The following is a 26797-nucleotide window of genomic DNA, read 5'->3' as shown; positions in this document are numbered from 1 at the left end:
GGTCAACGTGGTTTATGAACAGTCCCTTTTAGGCTAATAAATTATTTAATATGGGTATATTTGGTAAAGGGAGTACCTCCGAAAAGTTCATAAATAGCAACCAGAATAACCAAAATGGCGTTCCCGTGGGCGTTCCAATATCCAATAGGCGGCTGTTTAATGAAGGCGACCAGAATTTCCAAGAGAGCGGATCAAAACTCCAGACTGCAGCTTTTTTTTAAGGCTCAAACTTCAAGCCAGATAAACGACATTATTTCTGGTGCCATGAATTGGATTTAAAAATGCGATACATATTCATCAACATGCCACTTGAGTTTTGTTGAAATGGGTTTTCTAAGGCACGAGAAAGGTGCCATCACTGCTAGATGGATTAATCACATGAGAAATCACTTAGGATGATATAAGATATACAAACGAGAGCGTAAATAAAAAAAAATATATCAGCAAGGGGGCTGTATATAAACCACCTGGCCATTTTTTTTTCTGATCTCAAAAAGAACTCCTGTAGAAGTTCCCACAAGAAACTCCTATAAAGAATTCGTATTTTCAAGAAGAACTTCCGAACGATTCTCACATGGAACTGCTGGAGGATTTTCAGAAGAAATATCTGTATAATTCTCAGAAAGAACTTCTGGCAAATTTCTAAGAGGGTCTCCTGAAGATTCACAGAGAGAATTTGTGGAGGTTCAGCAGAAAAAAAAATGTGGACTATTATCAAACGGAATCCCTGAAGGATTTCGAGAAGGAACCCAAGTAATTTTGCGTTTCAGGAATCCGCGGTCACAGTGCCGGATTTAGGCCTCGGGGGGCCCGGGGCAAACCCTAAAAAGTGGGCCCCCAGAATCAAAATTTCGAAAAAAAAATTAACCATACAATTACGTTTTTTTTCTTTCTTAATCTTATGTATTATTTTAGACCTAATATTGAAAGCTTCTGATTTCTGAACTTCTCCAAAATTCCGACAAATAGAAAATTATTCGAACATTTATTTTGATATTTGACTCAAATGTCAAAATGCTAGCGTAAATGACATCTCGTTCAGATAGTACATATATTTTAAACTTTCATCCGAATTGAAAACATTTATACAAGCTTAAGAACTTAGCGTTCAGTTAAAAATCTACTAAAACATGCAGCAACTTTATTTAAGATTGCACGGGATCTACGAGTATTTCAAAATTCAGATTATTTAAAGATTAGTCTCTTGAAAGCAACTGTAGCAATAAATCTTAATATCTTCAGTAAAACCAAACATAAAGATATGGAAAGTTACAGTTTCCAGGACACTCGGTTTTCAAAACTAGCCTTAACTCCCAAATATCTCCAGAATTCACCATCTTCTCTTTTTCATGATAGCAGCGAACTGATGCAAATAAGTATAAGGCATTTGTTTTCAAAATATAATCATAATCAACAAACGTATGTATAATTGTATAACCATTGTGAAATAATAAATAAATTTGTGAAACTATTGAAATTTATATTGATGTACAATTACTTAAAAGCTTAATCTTTCTTGCACTCTGCTTAGAGACACTTTTTGTAGCAACTTGAAGTCACGGAAAAGTGTTTCCACTCGAGGGTTTTTAGAGAAAATCGCATATTTTCAAATACTGCACCAAAAATTATGAAACTTTTGATTTCGAATTATTCTTAAGAGAAAATCCAGATAAATGGCCAAAAATAGTTTAGATACCTTTAGGAACCCTATTATAAGTTCTTTTTTTAGTGTGACGTCCTCACTGGGACACTGCTTCTTACCTTAGTGTTTCATGAGCACTTCCATAGTAACTGTGGAACTGTTATTAACAAAGAGTTCCCTTTGTCAATGACCATTTCGTATGTGCATACCGTGTGGCAGACACGAAGACACTCTTTTCCTAAGGAAGTCAAGGATTTTCCTTTACGAAAAGTTCTTGGAACGACCGGGAATTGAACGCGTCACCCTTAGTATGGTCATGCTGAATATCCACACCTTAACAGCTGTGGCTATGGGGACTTTGTATAAAATATGAACGCTCATTCACGTGAATTTCATATGGTTTCGTTGAAAAATATAAATTGTATTTCGGATTCTTGGGGGGGCCCCTTCATCGGGGGGCCCGGGGCACTTGCCCCCTTTGCCCCCCCTTAAATCCGGGCCTGCGCGGTCAACCTGTTGAGATCTTCAATCAGTAAACCAATACAACATTTTCTGGAGCAGATTCAAAAGAAATTTGGTTATTTAAAACATGTTTTGAAAAAAAAAACTACTTGTTTGCAGTTTTGCTACAGGGTACATTCCTAAATCTTGGCGGGATGGGACTTTAAAGTTTATTCCGAATGTGGATCGTGCGTCGTAAAGAGTTCCAGGCCTACCGATATGAACTCTGTGCTCCTGAAATGCTTAGAACGCATTGCCGATCATCACATCCGTGATGTTCATTTGGATAACATACCACTTCATGTAAACTACCATACATACCACTGTGACTCTTTTACACAAACATGATATCGAGAAGGAATGCACTCAAAAGCAATCCTGCATGGGTGTTTTCTTGGATATCGAGGGTACTTTTGACAACGTGCCTTTCGCTGCCATATTGGAAGCCACACACAAAAACCGGCATCTCTTTTAGCAATTGAGTCAGGCAGCGATTAGAAAATTGAATGTTTGTGGATGCCCTCAAGGGGGAGCTTCGTCACCAGTTTTACGGAATCTCGTAGTAGAGACTCGCTTGGACTTTCAGATTTTTCACTTTTCCCACGCAAGCTTGGGCCACTCTGCCGTGCCATTCGTCATCTCATTTGGCCTCCGAACAAGGGATCTTTAATTTTCTCGTATCTCCTAGAGAGGATCACCGGCTACAAAACGAACATAAATTTTCTCGCATTTGAACAGAGCTGCTGTTGTTCGTTCGTGGTTCGGTAGTCGGCCAGCGCGGTAAGAATGTGTGCGCGGGATATCATTTAATTTTATCACAAATTCACCGCCAGACGACTATCGCGTACCTATATATTCTTCATCTCAACAGCCAACGGCACGAAGAAAGAATACATCACTTAATTTCACCCTCACTAGAGCAGCGCGTAGAGTGGCATAGCGTAGAGCGGCGCGGTTGAGCTGAACCGACAACGTGCGGAACGTGCTACTCTGGTTCTGATTTTGCCAGCCACCACCGCAGCAGCATCCAACCGAGACCGAGGCGTTGTTGTTGCCGACAGCTCCCGGCTAATTTTTGATTGTTTTACCACTGCCAGCAGCCAACACAACTCGCATCATCATCATCTGCACAAGCGACTAACCATGAATTGAACCTCTTTCCCCCAAACTCACATTCGACGAAACGGCGCATCCGGAGTAACGACGAAGTGCACAAAATAAACACTCACAATTCCATCACAAAAAGACGAAACTCACACACAATCTATGGCGAGTTCAGGGCAACTCGCTTCCATCAGCTGTTGTTCAACGACCGGGCACTGTCTTTTTCAAACACATCCCGTCCACCAATAACAATGGACAGAAATTGCTGCAAACACCGAGCATCCCATCCCCCCCGAAAACGGCGCACGGAATCCCGCCGCAGACAACCGAATCGAGACGCCGCCGGCCGCCGGCCGCCGACGGATACCACCGGGAGGATGAGTTAAAATCGCACAGACACCGCAGAGCCACGAGCCGGGACCGACCAACCGACCGAATTCGCAACCAGATAGAAGTAAAGTACCCTTTCACATTGGACGACGTTTGGGGACCTTAAACTGCTACCGCTCCCGAGCACCGAATGAATCAGACTGAACTCGCGCGAACGACGACGATGGGCCGGCAGATGGATACCGACCTAAACTTGCCGCACGTTGCTGCCGGTTTGGTTCGAGCATTTGTGAGAACCATCAGCAGACTCGCCATCGCAGCGAAATATGGTACACTACCGACCGGGAGAGCGTGAAGACACAAGCAGATTGGCCGGCCACCTACAAGTGAGGGATAAAAAAAAACCGGTGGCTTCATGACGATATCGACGGATCAGTTTGAAGTTTTGTTGATAAAAGTCTTCTTACGTTTTCAGTAGCGAATGAAGTTTTTTTTTTCTTTTGAGAGCCCAAAAAATAGACAATCTTCATTATAATAACATAGGCTGACCAGGTTTGTCCCGTTTAAATACGGGACACATTTCGGAAACTCAACAAAAAGCAAATCAATGTCAGTAAACAGAACTGCATGTTGTTAATACATAATGCTATTTCAGTTAGAAAGAACGAATAAAGCCTGTATCCGCAATAATCGGGACACAGAAGTACGGCTGTAGCTCTGTAATGAATACGTATAATTGGTCAAATAATTGACTGGGAACTCTTTGGTGTTTGTTTATTATTTGTGCCAAATTTCATAAAAATCGATGCATTACATTTAACTGTAGATGAAAACCAAACAGACGTTGGTTTATGCATTTTGTACAATCACGACCCATTTTCATTCCCTTAATAGTTGGTTCTTTTACGATACAGTTCAAAGTTCTGTGATGATAATTATGAAATTTCGTAAGCAGTTATGATACTTATAGAGTCACTTTCTTGCAAAATTTCATCAACTTTGGTCATTTGGTTTGGAAGCTACTGATGTTGATAGAGGTGAGTGTTAGTGAAAATTTTTCGTGTTTTTCATGTGCGATGTTTGCATATTCATAACTTTTGAATTTCTTTGTCAATTTTCATGAAATTTTCTCAGAAGGTGGTAGATTATGTGTATATTATGTCTGCAAAATTTGATGATTATTGGTATAGTACTTTCCACAGTGCAATCGAAACAATAAAGGGTGCTGACTAAGTGCTGCCTGAGGGGATAAAATTATGTTCAATCCAATATATGTTTCGACTATAACATTGTTAATAGTGCTTCGATTTTTGCCCATGCAACAATTGTAGATTGAGAGGTTTGTGTTCAAAATTTCAGCCATTTCCTTTGCCAAATTCAAAAGTTACAGCGCAGACAAGCAAAACTAGGGGCTGTACAAAATTCAATGGCGCACATTCTACTCTTTCATTGCTACAACAAGAAGCATTGCACCGATTCACATGAAATTTTGTAGGTGAAATGAACACATCTTAAGATGTTATTAGACCAAATTTGAGCAATTTTAATCTGTATATTGCAGAGGTACTGCTGTATTTCTGTGTCCCGATCATTGCGGATATAGGCTTTAATTAAGTCAAAAATGTATGAAAATTTTGTTGTCCCGTTAAATACCTACGGGACGGATGGTCAGCCTATCATGATTAATTGAAAACAATGCAAACATGCTTACTCCATGTGTCATTAGGTAGAAGTATGATAGGCCAAAATATGTTTGAACGAAGTATGTTAGCCCGAATGGTTCATTAGGATTCAGGATCCCAGTGGATGCCCCTCTAGAAGCCCAAGAACTTCTACAGGAGTTTTTTTTTTTTTTTGCAGGAATGAGTACAGGAGTTCTTTCAGTGATTCCTCCGTTCAAGAACTCCTGTAGAAATCCAATCATGGATTTTTCCTGGCTTTGCTTCAGGGATCTCTCTAGGAGTCCTTTCAGAAATTCTTCCTAGAGAATGCAGGGATACCTGCAGGAGTTCCTTCTGAGGTTCCTCCTGGAATTTCTTCAAGAATCCTTGCTGTAATTCCAACATGGAAATTTTTCAAGGATTACTTCAGCAGTTGCTTTAGTAATTTCTGCAAAAGCATTTCAAGGATTTCTCCAGGAAATCTTTTACAATTTTCTTTTTCCCTTTTGGAATTCCTTCGAAATGGAGATTTTTCAGAGATTTTTCCAGGAGTGTCCTCAAAGGTACATCTAGAAGTTCCTATAGATGATCCAACAGAATCCTCCAGGGATTAATCCAGCAGCTCTTTGAGGATTCCTGCAACAGTAGCTTTTTCAGGGATTTCTCCAGAAGTTCCTTAATGGATCTGCCCTAATTCTTTCAGAGATTCTTCCAGGAGGGATGCCTTTAAAAATTCTGGGATGCCTCCTTTAGAAGTTTCTTCAGGGATGCCTTTAAAAATTCCGTCAGGAGTTCTATCTAAGATTTCCCCTGGAGTAATCTCCCGGAAGCGAAAAAACAAAAATCTTTCGAGGATTTCTCCTGGGGGATCCATAAAGAACATTCTTCGGGGATCCTATTGGAAATCCTTCGGAGATTGCTCTTGGAATTCCTTCACGGATCCCTCATGGAAAACCTTAGGAGATTCCTCCTGAAAATCCTTCAGAGATGCTTCCTGGAAAACCTGCAGAGATTCCTCCAGAAAATCTTTCACGGATTCCTCCTAAATATCCTTCGCACATTCCTCCTCATATTCCTCCGGGGATTCCTCGTGGAATCCCTTTGTGGATTAATTTGGGGATTCCTCCTGGAAACCTTTCGAGGTTTCCCCCCAGGGATTGGCGGCATGCACAGTGCGGTGCGAAAAAAGCGTGTGCTTCACACAATCTCAGGTGCTTGTCTTCCGTTTTGCCGGGCGACAGAGACGTTTGTGCGAGAGACAAATCGCAGCACTAGTTCTACGGCGCAGGAAGTAATAAACGGTGCTTGGGACTGTGCTTTTCAACAAACAGAAAAAATCACTTAATAAATTGATTAGAGAGTTTGTGTTCTCGGCAAAGTTGTTTAACTTGTCAAGGATGGCCAAGTCATAGGTCGTTTGATTCGAAATTTTCAGAATCATGCGTAGTACCAAGTAAAGTGCAAAGCACGGAGACAAGCAATCACAGAGAGAATACATTCGACAGAGCGTGAGATACAGGAGACCACCAGCAAAGTAAGCGGGCAACACACAACCGATTGCACGTACTCGTCTCCTTCTGGTTTGTTGTGCTGTCTCAGAGATTCCTGCTGGACATCTATCGGATAATCCTGCTGAAAATCCTTCGGGGATTCCACCTAGAAATCCTTTGGGGATGCCTCCTTGAAATACTTCGGTAATTCTTCCACATTCCTGCTGGAAACCCCTAGGAATTACTTCCTCGAAATCCTGGGGATTCCTCCAGGAATTTACATAGCTAACGATGGCGATGTTAGCGTGGGCTCCGTGGCCGTGCGATTAGGAACGTCAGTCGTCAAACGGAAAAACTGGGGTTTTCGTGAGTTGTCTTATGTTAGTGATCGTTCATACAACGTCTGGTTGGAGACGCTATAGAGTATTTTACCAAACGATATGCAGGAATAAACTCGTCAAATTATATAAATATCCGTACTTTCGGGGCAAACTTGATTACCATTTGCGTCGTGAAAAAAAAAACACGGAAATGAAGACATATTCCAGCACCCCGTAGAAGTCAAACACCCTTTCACAATCGCCAATTATCTTATTAACCCTAAAAGGGATACCTTCATGGCCTCAGTTTCGTCACCTCGCTGAGTGTGCTCCATCAACGACGAGCTCTGAAAGGCGCTTTCCCTTTTAGGGTTAAACTTTACGTGATCCGCTAAAGCGACAGGTGAGGGAACATTTTGAACACTGAAGATCAATTTGCAAATACTTTTCGAGGTCGTTTCTCTTCTTCTTCTTCTTCTTTTTTTTCTGGCCAACTAGCAAGGTTCTGCGCCAGTTGTGTTTTACGTCGGCTGGGTCTAGGAGCAAAGCCTGAAATTCCGACGCCACAGGGAGACAGCCACCACACCTGAGGACCCTACATATCGCACCCATCAACACATGGGCCGGGACCTACGGCTTTACCTCCTATCCGAGGGAAGGCGTGATCACGGATTTTATGTCTCATAAAATCCCATCGGCGTCGACGGGAATTGAATCCCGACCGACTGGTGTGAGAGACAACCACGCTTATCACTACATCACCGATGCCGATCACCCGTTTCTCAATACGGTCGGCCATATACAAAACAACGCAGATCAAACAAAAAGTGTGACAGTTTTGAAAACATAGCCACTCGCGCGCAAAGCCTGATACGATCTCAAGTCTAAATAGTGGGTCCATGCTATTAAATTTGATACCTTCTGAAACTTTCAAGGGTCTGTTCCAGTTGGAGGAATAAAATAAATTTTCACTTAAACTTGACAGTTCCAAAATTCTTTCCTTAGAAGTACTGTCAAATTTAAGTAAACATTTTAATTCGCACATTGGAACAGACCCTAAGAACACAAAACAAAAGCTGTATCAAAATCGATACTTTTATTGTCCTTCAACGGTAATGGAGTAATGCGACATGCACTACACTAAGGATATAGGTAGCCCGTGTAGCTGCCGGCGTAGACTAGCACTACGGACCACCTGTTTCTGAGGTAAAAGTCCACCAAACAGGTAATCCCAATGCAAGGTGTCAGGCGACCTGTGCTAATGGATGAATGGTTGAGGGGTTTAAAACATTCTCGATCTTTAACGGAGCCCATAGCGTGGGTAGATCACCTTTTTGGGTTGCGTTATGGCGAAAGATCTACCAAACCGATCCCTAGATCTAACTGCTTCCAACCAGTGGAGCAGCATATTTTAGTAATGAAAGGAAAATACTCTATGTTCTGCCCTTTAGCTGTAGTTTGATGATAAACATGGATGAATTGGTTAAAGTTTGACCGTAAGATAATGGGAGCAAAAAGTTTGTCGCAAAATGGGGCTGACAAAATCGGGTCCTCACTGTAATAGGTCTCAGTTTGTTAGTGGCCGAGATAGATCTTGAAACACGGAAAAATGAGTTGGGATTCCTAATCTTTTATTCAGTGTTCACTGGTGTGACGCAGTAAGGATTAGGGTTCCGATGTCAATATCGGTATCATTCCTTTACTATTTCCTTAAGGGTTCCGATTTTGACTGAAAAAGGGGCGTGGTAAAAGCGAAACTTATCAATCAGAATCCTTCCTTGCGAATATGTTGAAAATGATTATTGTAACCAAAACGAATACATTATAACTTTTCAAAGGTGATAAAGTAATACGACATGAACTATACAGAGATACGGGATATACCATAGTAGATCAAATATTGGTCGCAGTGGTCTATATCCCGAACAGAGAAAAAAAAGATACCGGTATTATCAAAATATGCTTAATAACTGGTCGCTAAGGATATGCGGTATTGGATTTTTTCAAAGCGATACGAAACGGAAAGAAATGGGGAATATCCCATACAATGCGATTTGATTCCACACGCAATTTAAATTTTGATAATTTTCGAAACCAAACGAAATTTTCGATATTTTTTCTTGGAATTTTGTAATGACAGGCATTGTTTCTTTTACATTCGCGGCAGAGGTTGAAAAAAACTAAAAACTTATGATGAATATGTTGTTACTTTTTATAATCGACATACAGATTAAAACAAAACCAACCAAATATATCAACTAGGGTATTGGTTCCCTTATTAAGCATGTGGCTCCCATTTTCATCCCACGAAAAACAAAGGATTGAAGCGCTGTTTGTGTTGTTTCTTATTTTTGTATTTTTTGTTAGAAATGAGTACCCATGAAAACAAAAAGAACGGATTCAATCGGTGCCGTAATAGCTTGTTTTCGAATAGGATGAAAATGGGAGCATGAGATTACTGATGACACACATGCTAAAGTAAAGTTCAGTTTGTTAGAAAAAGTTTTGAGTTCGACACGTTAGAAAAAACACCTATGACGGAGATAATACAACTGCCAAAATAGCATAAGTTTCCCTATGTTAGTAATAAATATTGATAAAAGCTTGTATTGTTTTTATCATTCAATTTCACTATCATAACGATAAACTACTCCACAATAGTTCAACAGAAATTATTTATGATGAATCAATGCAATACTCGATTCTTTCAGCTCACTTCGTGATTATGTATGAATGGACGACTTTCACATCTGCTTCCCAAGTAACAATTTCATTGCTCACTGGTTTTGTTTGATATTTATAACAGTTTTATTACAGCAATAATTAAAACTTCCAGTTTTATGACTACTTTTATGAAAACCACTGATGAAATGTTTTACAGTATACTTGAAGATATCCATAAAGCCAGATTTCAAAAGTAAACAAAACACTCCGATATGTAAACCTTCTAGCATTCATTATTACCACAATAAAACTGTTCAAACTCTCAACAGATCCGTTTGATTAGTAACGACATCTGTTGGTGAAAAAGCAGAAACTACGACACTGCTAGGTTTATTGCGGTCATCATAAAAGTAAAATTGCTTTCGTTTTATTTTCGCTAATTATGGTCGTCGCCATATTTGAAAATTAGCTGACGTGAATTGAAAATAGTAAATAATCTCTCTCAGCTAAGTTTTCTTGTGATTTACTAAATTGATTTAGTTGATTGTTGAAGTTGATTTATTTCATTCCAAGATGATCCCCAATACTTGCCAATAATGATCGCGAAGATGCAAAACTGAATGCTCACGAGGAAGATCCAATGCAACATTGACATAAAACAATTGCCCAAATTTTGATGAAAATAAATCATTTCACTTAAAATTTCCTTCCTTGCATCCTATTTCGCCACAGTGTACTAATTATGGCTAATCCCCCTAAGGAATGCATGTAAATAGTGCGAAGTCGGACCGAAATTCAAAAAAAAAATGTCCCCAACTGGTACAGGATTCCTCATCATTGGTACACATAGTAATAAATACTAAAAGTGGGTTTGGCTCAGATTCTATATTTTTTCTGTCAAGTATGAAAAACAACTATCATTTTACATATCAACGAAATTCGTCGATCTTCTTCTTATTTTTGTAGAAATAGTTTTCCTTAGGTAGTGCGGTAACTGGTACAGACATACTAATTCTAAATTATTGTTCATTGGCTTTCCTGTCATTCGTTTTATGATGCTTGGAATACATCATAGTAAAGCATACTATTGGCATCTTCCCGTACAACGCAGACGATTTGTTTAATTTGTAAATATTTAATGTGTCCAATTTAAAATTATTGAATACTAACTCTTCACGATTGCTCCGTCAACTGCGTGTTATTAAAACCCCGCTATAATCGATTAACACACGATAGCTTCGTACTGTGGCAGAGATCCTGTTTGTGCCAAAAGCAGCTGCTTTGTTTGCTCTCCGCTACTCTCCCTGTGTGAGGGCTCTCGTAAAACTGTTCACTTGAGTGCGCTCTCTTTTGGTTCAGTTGTTGCGGGGGGTGTTCTCTCTGTTTACGTTCGGCAAAACATCTGATCGGTATCAGCCAGTCTCAGTGGGGTCAGTGTTTCACTTTCAGCGGCATTCCCTGCGTCTGTTTGGTACTGCCATGCGGTGGGAGGAATTTTCCGGATGGGTCCGTTAGTCACAGCAGCTGAAAGGGTTGGGTTGCGCGCTGTTGGAACTGTGAGAAGCGAGAGCATTGCAGCTGCTGAATCATATGCTTTGTGCTGTGCTTTACCGGTCGGCAGTTTGAATGTTAGGAGAGAGCATTGGCCTGGGCTTGAGTACCAGCTGCAGGACTATGTGGCTCCATGTCGTGGAAGGAGAACACGGAGGATCGTGCGTCTCCATGAATAGAGGCAAATTTCACACCAACTTTTAAAGCGCGAAAAGCTCCCAGATTCAAGGAAAACTTATAAGAAATAATTAAGTAAGTCTATATTTATAGTAACAAATATTTATTTAACCCTCTAATACCCAACCCCGCCTTTAGACGGGGTATAGTTTGTACACTTTGGTAATTTTTGTTTCATCTACAATCAAAGTTGTTATATTTTTGGCTGATATTTAGGACTATTCTGTGTATCTCAAAATGGTTTTTGGTGTATTTTCAAGCGTATTTACATTTTTTTTAAATCACTGAAAAATTTATGTTTTAGTCACCTTTCAGAAGTCATTGTATATTTTGTATTGAATCGCTATAATAAGCATATTTCATTTTTTTCCCAAATCAAACTATCATAGTGAAATAGTTTAAGGTAGTCGAGTACACTCTTAAATTATTTTCCTAAAAATTACACCGAAAATAAAATGTCCAATGAAAAAATATTTTAATGAAAATATTTCAACAATGATCATAAAATCTCTAAATGTTTTCGTCTCAAAAAATCCGTCTCCCAAATAGGCTTCTATGAAAAATAAAAAAGTGTAAAGATGTTCAAAAATAAAAATTAAAAAAATCAAAAACCGAAATTTACAAAATCGAGAATTGAAAAGAATCATCTTCTAAAACATGTTTTAATCGATTTTAGATGACGAAAAATTATATTTTAATCAAAATCAAAAATATGTGTATTAGAGGGTTAACCTTCCGTCACTCACGCAAAGCGAGATTTTTTCAGCGTGTTGTACAAAATACAACAGCGCGATCACTCGAGGGTTAGCTTTTTGACCAACCACGCACTCCTTGGTCAGATGTCATAAGGCGTATTAGGAAGAACTAAGATTTAGATAAATAATGTATATATTAAGGAGACAATTTGAATGATTTATTGATTTGTCTTTATTAAAGAGACTTTCAGCCCTTGGCTGGTTCGTCTCTAGGAGACAATTTGATTAACTCCAGTTTAGCAACTTTAGAGATCGGGGAGAGTCAATATACATACATACATACATACATACATTTATTTGTTCAACATCATTAAGACAAGACATAATCAACAACAGTACGCCACAATACTCGGTTCGTGGCTGCCGCTCTCTATCCTCGGTCGCGCCCAATGCTCGCCAAGTCACGCTCCACCTGGTCCGCCCATCGTGCTCTCTGCGCCCCACGCCTTCTTGTGCCAACCGGATCCGTTGCAAACACCAGCTTTGCAGGGTTGTTGTCCGGCATTCTTGTAACATGCCCTGCCCATCGTATCCTTCCGGCTTTGGCCACCTTCTGGATCAGCCGTAAAGTGCAGCGCCGTAAAGTGCAGCGAGCTCGTGGTTCATCCTTCTCCGCCACACACCGTTCTCCTGCACACCGCCGAAGATCGTTCTTAGCACGCGTCGCTCGAAAACTCCGAGTGCTTGTAGGTCCTCCTCGAGCATGGTCCATGTCTCGTGCCCGTAGAGGATCACCGGTCTTATTAGCGTTTTGTACATGGTGCATTTGGTGCGTGGGTGAATCTTTTTCGACCGCAGTTTCTTCTGGAGCCCGTAGGGGTTCGTTCAAATATTACGTAACGCTAAGGGGGGAGGGAGGGGGTCTAGCATCGTGTTACGCTTCATATAAAATTTCAAAATTTTCCATACAAAAGTTGTTACGTGGGGGAGGGAGGGGGTCTAAAATTGTCAAATTTTGCGTTACGTAATATTTGAATGAACCCTAGTAGGCCCGACTTCCGCTGATGATGCGCCTCCGAATTTCACGGCTCACGTTGTTGTCAGCCGTCAGTAAGGATCCGAGGTAGACGAATTCCTCCACCACCTCGAAAGTATCCCCGTCTATCGTAACATTACTACCCAGACGGATCCGGTCGTGTTCGGTTCCGCCTACCAGCATGTACTTTGTTTTTGAGGCATTCACCACCAGTCCGACCTTTGCTGCTTCGCGTTTCAGGCGGGTGTACAGTTCTGCCACCGTTCCAAATGTTCTAGCTATAATGTCCATGTCGTCCGCAAAGCACACAAAGTGACCGGATTTTGTGAAAATCGTTCCCCTTCTATTGAGCCCGGCTCGTCGCATCACACCTTCCAGAGCGATGTTGAAGAGTAGACATGAGAGTCCGTCACCTTGTCGCAGTCCCCGGCGAGATTCGAATGAGCTGGATAGTTCACCCGAAACTCTTACGCAGTTTTGCACACCGTCCATCGTTGCTTTAATCAGTCTAGTCAGCTTCCCAGGAAAGCCGTTTTCGTCCATGATTCTCCATAGCTCTGCGCGGTCGATACTGTCGTATGCCGCTTTGAAGTCGATGAACAGGTGATGCGTTGGGACCTGGTATTCACGGCATTTCTGGAGGATTTGCCGTACGGTAAAGATCTGGTCCGTTGTCGACCGGCCGTCGATGAAGCCGGCTTGATAACTTCCCACGAACTCATTAGTTTTAGGTGACAGACGACGGAAGATGATCTGGGATAGCACTTTGTAGGCAGCATTCAAAATTGTGATCGCCCTGAAGTTCTCACATTCCAAATGGTCGCCTTTCTTGTGAATGGGGCAGATTACCCCTTCCTTCCACTCCTCCGGTAGCTGTTCGGTTTCCCAGATCCTGACTATCAGCCGATGCAGACAGGTAGCCAACTTTTCTGGGCCCATCTTGATGAGTTCAGCTGCGATACCATCCTTACCAGCTGCTTTGTTGGTTTTGAGCTGGTGAATGGCATCCTTAACTTCCCTCAGCGTGGGAGTTGGTTCATTTCCGTCCTCCGCTGCACTGGCGTCGTCGTTTCTTCCGTTGCCGTGGGCTCCCGTGCCTACGTTCTCCACGCCGTTCAGGTGCTGATCGAAGTGCTGCTTCCACCTTTCGACCACCTCACGTCCGTCCGTCAAGAGGCCTCCGTCTTTATCCCTGCATATTTCGGCTCGCGGCACGAAGCCGTTGCGGGATGAGTTGAGCTTCTGATAGAACTTCCGTGTTTCTTGGGAACGGCACAGCAGTTCCATTTCTTCACACTCCGCTTCTTCCAGGCGGCGCTTTTTCTCCCGAAAGAGGCGGGTCTGCTGTTTCCGCTTCTGTTTGTAACGTTCCACGTTCTGTCGAGTCCCTTGCTGCAGCATTACCGCCCTCGCTGCGTTCTTCTCCTCCAAAACCGTTCTGCACTCTTCGTCGAACCATTCGTTCCGTCGATTCCGTTCCACGTACCCGATGGTGCTCTCGGCTGCGTCGTTGATGGCTGCTTTCACTGTACTCCAGCAGTCCTCTAGAGGGGCCTCATCGAGCTCGCCCTCGTCTGGCAACGCGGCTTCGAGATTCTGCGCGTATGCTGAGGCGACATCCGGTTGCTTCAGTCGCTCTAGAGTCAATATATGGTCATAAATTCTGTGAGTTCTAACTGTTTAAGCTTAAATGATTCAACTTCAAAGTAGACTACATATCCCTTAATAGGAAGGATATCACATCAAAAAGCAGAAACGCATGAAAAGATTATGAGTGGCGATGTTCAATGAAAACTAAAATTATTTGCAAAAACTAAAATGCATGGGTTACATAAAATGAGGGTAATATCAGTCTATGGAGCCAAAATCTTGGCCCAAAAAAAATATGTCCTCAAACCTTCGCTCGCAAATGTTCAATCAGATTGCTCCGGAGTCCGGCCGCTCGCTCCTGTTGTGTGATGTGATTGTTCCGACAAGCTGCCAGATGCTAATTGGATGCAAATTCCAGCTGGGAAAATACATCGCACACACACACCACCGGTCGGTGCTGGCTGGTGATGGTATGGTGACCAATGCAGCTGACCTCCAAGGTTGTGTCCGGCTTGGCTATGAGTGACCAAACAACACACAACACAGCAGCAGCTGTAGCAGGAGACAACACGGGGACCATAGACAGGAGGAAGAGGAAGAACATTGGACAGTTGTGATTACACACTCGTTTGAACACACGCATTCTATTAGACCGGTTCGTAGAATTGTGACGTAGGATCTACAAACGGAAAGAGTCGTCACTAGATGTAAAAATGAATCTCGGGATTCAAACAGCGGTTCTTTGAGTAAAAGCTATCATTTGGTTATCTGGTCGGGATTCTGCTAAACCGAACCAAAGACCATTTTTAGAAAAATTGAGTTTTCCTAGCCATTGGATGAAGAAATTATCGGTGCTCCTTCCGTGTAAAAATCCAATAATTCTGACGGCTCTTCGTAGAGTAAATTCGAAATTTCTGTTTGGCAGAACATACAAAAATTAAAATTTCATCCAACCAGAGTGAACTGTAAACCACTCCATAGAATCGACAAAATATTTTAGTTTCGGTCCAGATGAAGCACATTTCAAGTTCTCCTTATCGCCGTCAGATTTCTAACTTCTAACCGGCTCATAGTAACAATCTGTAAGAAAATTGAACACGTAATTGCAAATACGGATATAGGAGGATCCAATTATATTTCGATGGCGCTGATCGCCATTTTTCCAAATCACATTCTGCCTGACCGAACCAAATCCACTGCATTTTAGAATCAATTTATTCTCAACAATATAAAAATCAACTGGTTTTAAATACCTGCGTTATTTCGACACACCTCATACTGATAATTAAACACGGAAGCCGTCATTGAACAACAAGGCTTATTAGAATAATAAAGCATGAAAACAATCAAACACTTGGTTTGCTCTGGCTGATCGAAAATGGTGTTTTCATGAAAACCATCCTTTAGAAGAATGTTTAGAACTTGATTCAGACTTAACAACTGACCTTCAGCAAGGTAAAATGACCTAGAGGTAACGCGCTTGGTTATCACTTAACAGATCCAAGTTCGAATCTATTCCATATTTTTTATTTTTTTTGTCTTAGTTCACTTTGGCAGAACATTTTTATGGTTTTCTTCGACCAGCATAAATTTGAAGTACACAAATTGCTCCACTTTCACATCTCAAGACTCAGGACATGCACTGACATCATTTGACACAATCACTGTTGCTCTGTGCATGCACATGCACCGTGATTGTGAGTGTTATCGATTTCAACTTCATAGACGATGAAAAATCCAGATTTTTTTCTCAATTCGACTGGTTTTCTCTGAAACAAAAACACACAGTCAGCCACACTGAACTATAAACCATATTCCAATGTTTTTGGTCAGCCAGAGTGAACTGAGTGCGAAGTACCGTAAACCGGGGTCAAATTGATCTTCGGGTCGAAATTGATCAGACGGGTTTTCGTTAGAAAAAGCATATTTTTAGTAGTTTCCTTTTATGTATCGTGCTGTTGGAAGCTGATGCTTAAAGCTGTTTGTGAGGAAACTATTCAAATAGTGCTTTATCTTCTTGAAAAACGACTGATCAATTTCAACCCGAAGATCAATTTGACCCCGGTTTACGGTACTGAGAAATTAAATGTAATGATTTCAAGTAATTGACATGTATTCTTCATCTCTGATGGTTAACAAAGGCTTGTAAGTTACATGTATGCGGAAAAGTTGCAAATAATCTTAGGTGTTGTTAATTGGTGAGTGGTTGAACTTTGAGCTTTATTATCTCGGAATAAAGCTTTTGGCGCTTAGTTCGGTTTAGCAGAACCCCGGCCATCTCATTAGTTTAAAAAAAAATCTAAATTTGAATCTAGTCAGATGTATTCCAGAGCTGGTCTAGTGGAATTATGGAACATGAAGCGTTTTTGTGTCATTTCTCCGCCTGCCGAGCCCGGACGACATCCCAAATAGAAGGAACATGCCTAGGAATCGTCTGGCCGTCGGTCGTCCATCGTTTCTAGCGGTCGAAAATGTCAATGGGAGTGTCGTATATTTGATTGTGTACTCTCGTTGGGACATGTCGGTTGCAAAACCACAGATTATGATTCGATTTTTTCCCTTTAGGTATGTATATATTTTGAAGAACATTTCCGGAGAATGCATACCGATGAATGGAAAAAGCTTAATTCATTTGTTGAAACAAAACTATTTCAAATGGAAAATACCCTTTCAAGTCGGATTGGAAGCACTAAGAGTTACAAATGAATGAAATGGATTCATATGAAATCTGGGGTTGATGGTCTACGTGCTATACTACATCCGAATGAAAATGTATGCTGATACATAAATCTACCACGATACTGTGGAGAGAAGGCAAGAGATGCGAAAGAAGATTTAAACTGGAGAATGATCCAAGGAGGAACTAGTATGAAAATGTCTTGAAGTGAGATTATCCTGGGAAGGTACATTGGGAAGGCAACAATTATAAAGGTATACATCCAACAAATTATTCTACAGTGTCATCAAAAATGAATCTATCTACAATATGGTTGACATAAGCTAGGTTTTCTTACTGATTTATCTTTCAAAAACACTGAACGTCGATCAATGGCTTACCTGGAAAAGAAGAGAGCAAAAGTTAAATTAGTATTATTTTGTATGAGAGTAATTGATTTACCAATTTAAACATTGATTGATTGATTGATTCGTCTTTATTAAAGAGACTTTCAGCCAATTTAAACATTCTATTTCAATCATAAGACCGAGTGTACGTGACAATTGGGTAAAAAATATGCAAATCATTCAGTTTCACATGTTTTTGTCGTTAGTCTGATGCTTTCACAAAACTATGGCACTAGACAAGCTACAATTATGCTGAATAGCAAGTCAAATTCAGGGCCAATTTAAATGAGTCGATGTAAACGAAATAAAGATGCAAACAAACTGTTCTGCGACTTTCCTTCTTACTGAATTAACGCTCCAAGTGGAATAGAGAAATCTCAAAAATATTTCATGGAGGAGTCCTTAGAGAATTCTCTTGAGGAATCACAGGAATTTTGGAGAAATCCCTGGAAGAAACTTGGAATTTCCACAGAAATTATTGTTGGAGCGTTCTTTAAGTAATTATTGGATAACTTGATGATTTGGTGGCTATATCGGTCTCTTTCTACTCATAGTATAAGGGAGTAGATATCAAAGTGGATAATGAAATGATAGATATGATAGAATTCGTTAGGTAGCGAACAAGTGTGAAAATTTTATAGATGGTGAAATTAGGCAAGTAGGCCATGTATTGAACGAATACATCGAATGCGTGATATCTATCAATCTATATATATATATATATATATATATATATATATATATATATATATATATATATATATATATATATATATATATATATATATATATATATATATATATATATATATATATATATATATATATATATATATATATATATATATATATATATATATATATATATATATATCTATCTATCTATATAAAAAAATGCAGTGGCATACGTGGGACCGCGCATAACTTGCGAACGGATGGTCCGATTTGGGTCGTCTAAGTTTTGTTCTGTTAGTTTTCACCCAAGGAAGGTTTATGAGGCATAAAACATGGGAAAATTGAAAGTTTTTGAAAATCGGGTGTTCATACATTTTGAATGGGGACTTGGGCTTGGCTAGGGGCTTGAAACGTCAAAAAACGCAGTAGGCAAGACAAAGTTTGCCGGGTACTTCACGCATTCGATGTATTCGATCAATACATGGCAAACTTGCCTAATTTCACCTTCTATAAAATGTTCACACTTGTTCGCTACCTAGCGAATCCTATCATATCTATCATTTCATTATCCACTTTGATCTCTACTCCCTTATACTATGAGTAGAAAGAGACCGATATAGCCACCAAATCATCAAGTTATTAATAGAATACTGTCGATAAATCAGTATGTAATTATTGGAGAAATTTTTAGAGGAAGTATTATAAGGCGAGACTTTTACAAAAAATATTTGTATTGTATAGTATTGTATTATTTTTGTATTGTTAAGTTTACTCCAAAGTTGCCAAATTTACAAAAAAAATATAAGCTTACAGCAGTGTCGCTGGAAATTGGGTCGATCAAATTTTGAGATGAAAGCGATAATAAAACCACTTTTCTATTTGCTTTCAACTACTTTTTGCCGAATCAGGACAAAACAGATCTAGGAAAAAAGTTATTATGTAAATTAATTCTTGATGTCATCGACCTTAAGTTTGGGGTTACCCCTCAATATGATGTATTATCCAAAAGGTTGGGGTCACTGCACAGTGGCGGGGCTCCATACAAAGGTCGGACAAAATCTCAAATGTTAACCGAAATGGCTGAAATTCACAGGATATGATGATTTTAGTGCCTTAAATCCATTTCTGATATGGAATTTTTCATATATTTTGATTTTACTATATGAGGGTGGTCCAGAATTTTGAAATCTGCTGGTTATGAGAAGCATGTAAAAAGTTATAAATAGTTAGCCATCACGATGTGTTTTGAACGTACAGGGGTTGGCCAAAATATTTGGGATAGGCAACTTTTTTTTCTCTCACAAAAAAGTTCAACATGCTATAACTTTTCATAGAGCGCATCAAAAAATCTCAAATTTTGACTGTTTGTCAACCTATTATATGTGCATCATTGGTACAAATTTGGGCTCGACCGAATTGTTCGTTCGGGTAAAACACCTTTTTTTAAACAACTCATTTTTGAGCTGTCATAGCTCGGAAACCAGTGAACCGAATTGAGGGAAATTTTGAACGTACACTAACAATATGTAAATGCTTCACGAACTATTAAAACATAGGTACTTTTTAAACGTTGAAAAAATTTATCATGGATTGACACTTTTTGGACTTTTCTCGAAAAAATGTATTTTTTTTTTACATCAATGTCAATAAAGTTTAGCATTGATATCCAAAGATTTTCCACTTCTGTTCTCAAATTATCTCTCATGAGATATATTAGAGCCTATTTAGATTGAAGGAATAACACATTTAATAATTTTTGTGTGGTATTGTAAATTTTACTTTTTTTCCTCTGTATGGGTATAAATTTCAACCCGATATAACTTAATTCGCCGTGACAAAATATTACATTTTATGACGTCGTATTAAGTATCAATAAATAAAATTCATTCAATTCGGTTCACTGGTTTCCGAGTTATGACAGTTCGAAAAATAGTTGTCTAAAAATACTGTTTTACGTGAACGGTTCTTACTTCGCGAAAAATTAATCAATCGGGCCCAAATTTGATTTTTGATGCACTCTATGAAAAGTTACGGCACGTTGAATTTTTTTGTGGCAGAAAAAAAGTTGCCTATCCCAAACATTTTGGCCATCCCCTGTAGATTTTGATTAACCTTTAAATTTGGGGGCTCTTAAATCATGTATTGGTATTAAAATTAACTAAAGTTGTGAATTTTTTGCCGTTAGGGTGGTCCAAAACCTTTAAAAATTCGATCACCTACGTTTCCTTTCAATGGATCAATTCAGATACACACCAATGTTGGCTGACAAGACGCGGTCTATTCTCAGGGACCGTCCATAGACCACGTGACGTTTTACGGTGGGTACACGGAGGTGAATAAATGATTTAAAATGGGGTCAGATAGTTACATATAGTGAACTGCGTAAAATTTGAACTGCTTTTCATCAATCTTGTTTCAACTTTTTAATATATGCTCGGGTTGTAATTCACATTTATTTCTGATATCACTTGTCTAAGCAACCAAAACAACCCCATCTATAAAGAATTGGCAAAGGAGTTGTTGATAAACGATCATCAGAGATTGATAATTATATTGATGAACAGTAGAGCACCAGCAAATATTTTCAAAATCTATAATGTCGTTCAGTTGAAAGGTGTTCTACGAAAACGCATAAATAACATACAATAAAATTTCAAGTTTTTGAAAAAAGTATAAGGGAATTCACTAAAAAGCGTTTTTTAGATTGCTTTTGCCTTTATTTTATTTTTATGGTTAAAAGAGCTAGTTGTATTTAATGGTCTGTAACAATGCGGGATATGCGTAGTGTCTCAGTAAATAAAGGCTTAATCATTCGTAGTCATCACCCCCCCTCTTCTCCAGCTGACTGTTTTTATCTGGAGCACTCACCTTCTTGTGTTTTTATGTTAAAGACTAAAACAATATAAAAAATAATAATAAAATATATTTTAAAATGTTAAAGCTGTGGCCATCACGTTATTACCCCCACCCCTTATTCCACTCCCCTCCCCCTATAACCACGCGACTTAGTGAAGGTCTCTTAATAGAATGACGATTACACTAGATTATTAGTATTCTGAAGTCAATTTGAATTATTTCAAGATCAAATATAAACTTCAAACAATATCACTACTTCCACAACCATGCGGCTCCATCGTGACCTGATAGAAAAAAAATATGTTTTTTTCGCGCTTAGCGCAAAACTGCGCAAACAGTGACCTATATAGCCAAAAACTAGACAAAATTGCACGTCAGATTCGGGATACGGCGTCGTTTTCTAGTACTGGATATCTTTATTACGAAGTTTTCCTCCACAATTTCATAAAAGTCAATATTTTTGCATGCTGTAAAAACATAATAATTTTGTGATTGGATTTCAAACAAACTCTGAAATGTAATGGCTATTCATGCCCAAAAACACCAATAATATTGTCACATTATTAAAATCTTCCTAAGTTTTACAACGACACAGAAAAAAAATGAATATTAGCAGGAGCGTAAATGGATATTTCGTGTAATGCTGCGTACTGTAATCTTGTTTCTCATATAAATTTAAACTACTAATCATGCTCACACAGCATTTCATAAAAGTAACGTACGTTTATGCTATCGTTTTCGTATTTTCTATGGTTTTCACCAAATTCCTGCCATGCGCATATACTTTTCAACTAATGTAGTTGAAATTTACACGACATTCGCTCAAGCTAGCATCGATGCTGCCGCTGCTCACTGTGTTTACCTCCGCCATATTGACTTTGCAGAAGTTCCAACAGTCGTCGTAAATTTCAGAAAATTAACCTCTTGAGCTGTTTAAAAAGGTGAATAAGTGAGTCAAAGTGATAATAAACCTTTAGAAATCAATACTCATGAAGGCGTTATAAGTGTGGTGCGTGTTAAAGTGAATTTCGAAGGCAAAATGTGCGAAGTTTGCTGCCGAGACAACAGCTGCAATCAGTTCCGTCCGGCGCTATTCATTGCTCTTCTTTGATCGAAAATCGATTTATTTGTAAAGATTTATGGAAATAAATAAGTTTCATCGTAACTGAAGTGCGTTAATTCTTCATCTACCCAAAATAAACCATATGTGACAGGTGTCATTAGAGAGAGTTGCTTTGATCTACCGTAACTCTTCACTTTTTTGCCGTTCACTTCAGCCAAAGCAAACCGAAACAAACGAGGCATTACACTACATTTGAAATTTACACGATTTAGCCAACGGTGGTCGTGTGAATTTTAGAGCTCGTGTAATTTTGCGCTATTCTTCGCATTCCCTTTATGTGCATTAGAAACAGTGGAAAATTACATGAATATTTCGAACTGTGGAGCTCATGAAGAAAGCTCATAAAAAAACATAAACACTAGTAAAATACCACAGAAAACCTCAACTTTGAAAACATCTACTAGACTCAATTTTTGACCAAATGACTTGAAAATTTTGAGTTTTCTTAGTTGAAGTACCTATCTATAATTGAAGAAAAATATTAGAAATATAAAAAATTGAAGTCGATTTTTGAGGTTTTGTTCGGCTTCCGGCCACTGTGCAATATGGGGGAATGGAACCCTTCTTTAGCATAGTGCTCCCATTTTCATCCTATCGAAAACAAAGCTAATTGTTTTGTTTTTATATTTTTGTATTTTTTAAGCACGTATTATAACAAAAAGAACGGAAGCAATCGGTGCTTAGACATACACAGATAAAAATAATGAGATTTACACGTCATGTAAACTTCATTGCAGTCATGTAAACTTAGTATTATGATGGTTTACATCAGTGATTCCCAAAGTAGGCGAAATCGCCCCCTGGGGGGCGAAAACGACATCAAAGGGGGCGAAAATTTTAAAATTAGAAATTGGAGGGCGAAAAATCCAACATGGGGGCGATTTTCCAAAAATCATTTCATTTAGAGTGATTTTGGGTATTTTCGACAGTTTTGATCTCTTCGTCAAGAGGGGTTTCGTGTCTGAAACTTGTTCCAATAATTCAGCTCGATTGGGAAAGCTTTGATGTCAATTTTGGATTCAACAGGCTTAATATATCACTCCATGAAGAATAGAACACAGTTACCAAAAAATAAAATAAGTTCCCCTCTAAGGAGTTTTAATTTCTTTCAGAAAGATTCATTTTGAAAACTAAATCTCAAATGCAACTATTTTGTAAAACTGTATCATATGAGGGGGTGGGTGAAAAGCAAAGGGGTGTAAGTGACAAAAATCTGCTTTTGAGAAAATTAGGTTTAAGGTTTTTCACCAATTTTTCATCCCTTAAAAAATGTGTGAGATTTCAAAATGGACTCAATTTTCTACTATTTATCTTAATTTTTCTAATTATCGTAAAAATAATCCTAAAAAAGTTCCTGAAAGTTTGAAATTTGAATAATTATTCGAATGCTCAGCTCAAAATCGACAAAATGGTCACTTACACCCTTTTGATTATGGGCCACTCATATGCTTTTACTGAGTCATCAGCCATTAAATGGAAGCTCTTCAGTAATCTTCTAAAATAACAATTTTCGTTTTTTTTTGGAAACACAGTTATATATTCTTTAGTTGTGAACTACTTGAAAAGGTCACGGTTGAATATTACGAACTATCAAATAACATCTGATTCAAAATAATTAATCTACTTAATAAGTGCATTAAGTAGATTAATTATTTTGAAAACTCGAATGCATAAAATATAAACATTTATGTAGTAAGAAAACATCTTACACTTTTTGTTATCTGGTATTTCAGGAAATGAAATAATTATAGAAATTATATATGATGATGGTGTGAATTTACAACGTGATTTTTTTTCTTAAAGTTTTCATATAAGGTACACCGGGGCAAGTTGAAACGGGTGGGGCAAGATGAAACACGAAGTTTTGAAATAGATTTCAATACATTTTGGTAATTTTTACTTCGCCTAAAGATTGTTTGAATCAAAAACATTGTGTTTTGGTGATCAAACTGTTTATCATCATTAGAAAACATCATGTTGACCCGCTGTTTCATCTTTCCCCACCCGTTCCAATTTGCCCCGGTGTACCTTATTTCATGATGTTGGAAAGCTCTGAAATTATTTTGATTTTACCAGAGTTTTTCAAGCTTTATGTATTCTGAGATTTTCTGATAGATTTTTAAACAAAATTTGGGATAAAAGATTTTATTTCAGATTCCTTATGCCTTTCCTCTTGCTTTGATTCTACAAATATCTCGTTACTCGAAGTTGATATTCAAGATGACATTTTATGCCTACATATTTAGAAAAATTGCTAAAACTTGCTACTCTACTTGAAAGGATTTTATTTTATTGTTTGGCATATTTAAAGTTTCAATCTTTGATATTTGAAAATTGAAAATAATAATATTTAAAAGTTACATTTCCTTAAAACTTTCCAAAAATATGAGTCTGAATGTTGTTTATTCAGGATTTTAAATTATAAATTTCAAACTGGAAGTTGAATAAAAATGTAATATTATCTGTTGGTGTGTCAAAACATTAAAAAAAATCAAAATATACGGTGAAAACAAGAAGGTTTTGTTCCAGTAACCTACAAAATAGACAGAATTTGTTGATTTTAATGCAATTCCAAAATTTCGTATCGTATTTAAAAAAAAAAATTTAAAATTAGGGGGGCGAAAATATTTTTCAGCAGCTTTAAGGGGGCGATTGCTCCGACAGGTTTGGGATCCATTGGTTTACATGATATATCATGTAAATTTGTGTTATGTGTCATGTAAACACTTAGAGTCATGCTGAATTACATGAAAAATATAATGGATGTTTACATGTTATTTTATGATTCTTACATTGTATATCATGTAAACTTTTGTGATATTCACGCTCCAATAATGTACATGATATGTCGCAGAAATTTACCCTCTTTTTCCGATCTGTGTAGGCTGAAGAACGATGCACGTACCCCAGATTGATACATGTTAACAGCTGCGGAAGCATGCTCCCTTGCGCTGGTGATAAAAGCCTTAACGGTTAATTTTCACTGAAGAAACGCTGAACACACATTGTTCACCTACCGCAATGCTTCCCATTTTTCCACCTAAATCAATCAACACATATTTACTATTCACCCGGATCAAATCCTTCCTGTGTCTTTCTCATAAGTCAGTCAGTTAGAACCGCTTGGACAGTCAGGTTGCTCGGCGCAGCGAGCGGCAGTCAGCAACGCACAGTCATCACAAATATTCCCTGGAATCTCGCCAACCGGTTCAGCAGCCACAGTGCCAGTGTGGTGGTCCAGTTACGCTGAATTTGAACCGAACGTAATGCGGCAATTTATTATTTGAGTTTGCTCCCGCCAGTCAGCAGCCCCCGCCCGAGAGTGGGGTGAACCGTATCGTATTGCTCATCGCGGCGGCAGCGGTGCTTTAATTGATGACGCAAGATTTTCCTTTCCAAGTGAATCAAGCGGAACCGAGCGACGGCGGTGAGAGTGTGGGAATGATATATTTTTTATGCTTAGGCGGGCAGAAGTCGTCGGGTGATACCAGAAGACGCGAACTCCGTTAGGCAAGGTTTACCTGTGGATTACCAGTGTCGCAAGAGGTGAATAACCGTGGGTGGCTGGAACCGGAAGGAGTTTTCCGAAATGGAAGCTTGGATCTATGACGCACAGGTTATTTTGAAGACGTTGGGAAACGAGATGGGTTGAATTGTGTGATGCTTTTGTTGATGATAAATAGACGGTACTAGCATTTCAGAAGCCGGCATTTTTTACAGCTGATCTTTTTGAGCTGAGATTTAATGTTTTTACAACGAACGTTAGAAGATTTTGATGGAGTCTTTTCGCAACGTAAATGTTTTTGACATACCCGGCTTCCTGCCACACAATGTACAAATGCGGAAAGGTCTGACTACTTATAACTCTCAACTAATTACTGCGAAAGTGCTAAACGAACACTAACGGGCTACGGGAATTTGCCCTGTTGGTCCGTCATACCATGGATTTGAAGATTCTAGCGAACAGCCAAACAAAGCAGTGAAACTTTTTCAAGTAGAGGTGGATCAGAAATTAACAAAAATCCACGGCACAGGACTTGGCACAGGATCAAAACTAAGGTTCAATAAAACAAAAGCAGAGAGTCATAAAAAGACCAATTGCCTCCATGATTGAACCCAAATTTGAATACACGACCTTTTTCCCCAGAAAAGACGATAAACCCGTTCATCTTTTACATTCATCGCCATTCGCCAACCACCTACCTATAAAAATTCGCCTAAAGGCAAACTCTTTCCTTTCAGCTGCACTGTATCTTGTTAGGTTCATCAGTGCTCAGAATTCGGATAATAGGTTTAGGTACTTGCTTTCGAACGGCGAC

At 38.9% G+C, this 26797-nt stretch overlaps 1 protein-coding gene and 1 long non-coding RNA gene across 10 annotated transcripts in view; both read right to left on the bottom strand.

Moving 5' to 3' along the window:
- The window catches only part of LOC134287811 (uncharacterized), a 37164-nt gene extending 33758 nt beyond the window's left edge, over positions 1-3406 (bottom strand). Inside the window, exon 1 of the long non-coding RNA XR_009997562.1 lies at positions 3286-3406. This is a non-coding gene — a long non-coding RNA (uncharacterized LOC134287811). The remainder of the gene's footprint in view (positions 1-3285) is intronic.
- Positions 1-26797, bottom strand: part of LOC109397513 (dual 3',5'-cyclic-AMP and -GMP phosphodiesterase 11) — a 460696-nt gene that overhangs the window by 281395 nt on the left and 152504 nt on the right. For 2 of the 9 annotated variants that reach the window (XM_062850788.1, XM_062850787.1), the window contains exon 1: positions 3317-3948. The exons of 4 other annotated variants lie outside the window; for them this stretch is intronic. The gene's annotated coding sequence lies outside the window, so the exon portion shown is untranslated. Of the gene's footprint in view, positions 1-3316; positions 3949-26797 lie in introns of those variants that run through there. 3 more of the 9 variants (XM_062850789.1, XM_062850790.1, XM_062850792.1) reach the window with 2 other exon arrangements.

The sequence above is a fragment of the Aedes albopictus genome, chromosome 2 (genome assembly GCF_035046485.1).
Source record: "Aedes albopictus strain Foshan chromosome 2, AalbF5, whole genome shotgun sequence".
Lineage (NCBI taxonomy): Eukaryota > Metazoa > Arthropoda > Insecta > Diptera > Culicidae > Aedes > Aedes albopictus.
The sequence above is the reverse complement of the archived record's forward strand: the minus strand, read 5'-3'. Positions and strand labels throughout refer to the sequence as shown.